This window comes from Hydra vulgaris, chromosome 14 (genome assembly GCF_038396675.1).
Source record: "Hydra vulgaris chromosome 14, alternate assembly HydraT2T_AEP".
Classification (NCBI taxonomy): domain Eukaryota; kingdom Metazoa; phylum Cnidaria; class Hydrozoa; order Anthoathecata; family Hydridae; genus Hydra; species Hydra vulgaris.
This window is the reverse complement of record NC_088933.1, coordinates 3,368,770-3,372,134: the sequence shown is the minus strand read 5'-3', so window position 1 is coordinate 3,372,134 and position 3,365 is coordinate 3,368,770. Positions and strand designations below refer to the sequence as shown.

Below are 3,365 nucleotides of genomic sequence, written 5' to 3'. Positions count from 1 at the left end.
ACGGTCATTGAACTTTTTAAAAATGTATTTATATAATAATAAAAAACTTGTATTGTAGTTCGCCATCTTGTTTTTTTTTTTTCATGTCGATTTTGGTGTTTGGGTTGAGCTTCTGCTTCGTTTCTTACTTCTTTTTTCTTCTTCGAAAGCCGCCCGAAATACGTATTTTTAAATTTTTAAATATCATGTTTTCATTACGATCTGATCATTCCGATCTACACGTGGCTTTGGTGATATCAAGATTCACGGTCACGTGGGTCTGGTAAAAAACCAAGTCTGGCTTTTTTATTTTCTTTATCTTTTACTCTTAACCCCAAAATAATACTACTAGTACACACATCATCATTCACAAGTACTGCATTTCTGACAATTTCAAGTAAATGCGTTTAAAAAAAGTTAATTTTGATGATGTTTCTAATAAAACTAAAATGTAGCTTTTTTAAATTCACAAGCTTCTTTTCAAAAACAGTATAGTTAACAGATTTCAGGTAAGGAAATTGTTGAAAAGCATGCTCAACATCAACATCTTCAAATTCAGCAACTTTTGGGTAGTTAAATAAATTTGGGTGAATATACCTTCAATAAAATTTAGTTAGTATGCACCAACATTGTTTTTCTTTTTCAATTATCTTTAAGAAATTTATAAATAGAGGGTGAGAGAGGGGGTGAGGGGGAAACATGTGGTCAGGGTATACGCCAGGGGAGGATTTTATCCCCAAGGATGGGGAAGCTAATTAAAGTTAAAAAATTTTCCTAGCCGTATTTTATTTATAACATTTTAATTCACATAAAAGGTTGTTGTTAAATTACATCACACTCTAAAGGAAAGGGGTTAATGGTTTTGTTAAAACCTTAATGGACTACAGAGTAAGGATGTTTTACCTCCATATATCTGTAAATTTTACCCTCTTCCCCCCTTTTTTTTTCTTTTTTTTTTTTTATCTTTTATTAAGTGTTACAATGGAGGTTAAAAATGGTCAAATCTGCTTGAAGTAATTTTTAGCCAACTCTTAATATGGTTTTATGCATTCTCTCACGTGCTTTTACACATAAAATAACTTTGGGAAAATTTACCTGACTACATCAAGCTTATTAAGACCGCATGTTTATTAGTTTTTATTTGTTTTCAACAAAATCTTTCTTTTTTTTTGAAACTTTTGATACTTTTGAAAACCGTTCAATAACGCTATCTGTTGACACTTCTTTTTCCCTATGACCATAAAGTAAAGTTAAACCATTCAATCTATCTTGACTCATTTGGGATCGTAACCAACCTTTTAATCTAGATTTAAATAATTTTAATTGAAAAATAAGATTATTTAGTTATTAATTTGATATTGTAATTTTTAATGTAGATATACCTTCGCAAAGTAGAAAAACCTCTTTCAGCTGATGCAATGCTAAAGGGCAAACAACCAATAATTTAAAGCATTGTTCTAATACTTGGGAACAATACATCAATAACAATTGAAAATAATATATCAATATAACAATATATTGGGGACAATAATCCGAATCATCTATTACTATAGATGGTAGATAACCTTCTAGAAATTAGGAGAATGATTTATTTTAATTTAGATAACTTAAACCCAAAAAATTGATAATATATTTTGAATTAGCCTTCATTTTTATCTCTGTTCCATTTTGCAATCTACAAATCTTGTTCAGAAGAAAACTGTCGTTTTTCTATGCCAATAAATAAGTATTCTTTAGCAACAATGTCTGCAAAATAACTCATATCATGCAACCTAATAGCAATAACAAGGCTTGGTATAAGAAGTGATAATTTATAAACAGTTTAACATTTCTTACTTTAATATCTATCTTGTTAATCATCAAGGGCATGATCATACAGTGGATTATAAACAGAAATCTAAAGTATTTTTCTACAGATAAAGTATTTATATTTGGTCTGTGTATTTGATGCTTTGTAATATGAGGTAAGTTTAGTTCACACATCCAGTTTTTCAATAAGTGTTTTTCTTTCTATAAATATTGTTTTAAAATTTAAATAACAGTTAGAATTTTTCATAATATTTATAATATCCTTAAAGCAATCTTTTGCAAAATGTAGGTCATTTTGAACACTTTGAAATAGTTTACTTGCAGGTGAAGTTAAGCTGAGTAAATGTGATGGTATAAATAATTATATTATAAATTGACATGTTGTTAATGAATTTAAAAAAGAATATAAAGCGAATATAAAGCATTAACTGATGAATCATGATTTTGGCATTTAGTTATAAGGTTCAGAGATTTTAAGATAAAGTTTAGAGAATTCTTAAATATTAAAACACTATCGTGTCTTTCAATCCATCTTGTTTCACATAACTTATTAAATGTTCTTCTTTATCAAATACTATTTTAAGACCATGATTTCTTTTGGCTGATATATTAAATATTTTTAAAGTTTCTTTAATAATACCGACAGAGTCTCTAATCGATGGTTTAGAAATCAATAAATTTAAACAATGATTGGTACATGGACTGCATTTGGTGTTGCATTTGGAGTTGCATTTGATTGAATATATTTGAATATATGAAAAATATTGTTTTCAGTAAAACGTATTTTAGGTTTAGGAGACGGGGGTGGGGGAGGGGGTGCGCTTTTACACTGCCATATTTACACTTTTGCGCGTTTACACTTCCGTTCGGAACGGCATTATTTTGTCATTTTTCCACCAAACTTTTGGAATTTAACTTGTAAAATGTTTTGGCAGTCCTGGTATGTTAGAAATAAATGCAGATACATTACAATATTCTTGAGACTGAAAAGTTTATTTGAAAACATTTAATTAAACTGACAAAAAAAATAAGGGTGTCAAAAAACGATGCCGTGACCAGGATTCGAACCTGGGTTATTGCGGCCACAACGCAATGTACTAACCACTATACGATCACGGCGATGTGGAGACGTTGGATGTATATTATTTTAATTATACTATTTTATTTTTTTAAGTGGTTAACTGTCTTTTATTTTTCAATTATTTTTTGCTCTTATATAACTAAAAATAGGTAAAAATAATCATAATACATAAATTACTTGTAGATAACTCCATGTTAACTGCATTGTCTCGGTTTTTAATAAAGTTGAAATTCAATTATCACTTTTTTAATTAATGAAATTCAAATATCACAAAAAAGACAATTATTAATTAGAATTTTTCTTTTCTTCTTTATTTAGAGAATTTTAAATGGGTTTCAAATTGATTAAGTTTTAAAGCCTGTTTTAAATTGCTCATTCACTTGAAAGCACACATTTATAAATATTATAAGTTAATTTTTATAAGCAATTACTTGAACAATTAAACATGAATACTTAAACACATCCCGATTGTAGTTGAACACATAATTGTATATGA

General features: G+C 28.2%; 1 non-coding gene across 1 annotated transcript; it reads right to left on the bottom strand.

Annotated features, from left to right (window-relative positions):
- Positions 1–2,835: 2,835 nt before the first annotated feature.
- On the bottom strand, positions 2,836–2,907 carry trnah-gug (transfer RNA histidin (anticodon GUG)). The gene has a single exon. It is a non-coding gene; the product is annotated as a tRNA-His (tRNA).
- Between the last annotated feature and the right edge of the window lie 458 nt (positions 2,908–3,365).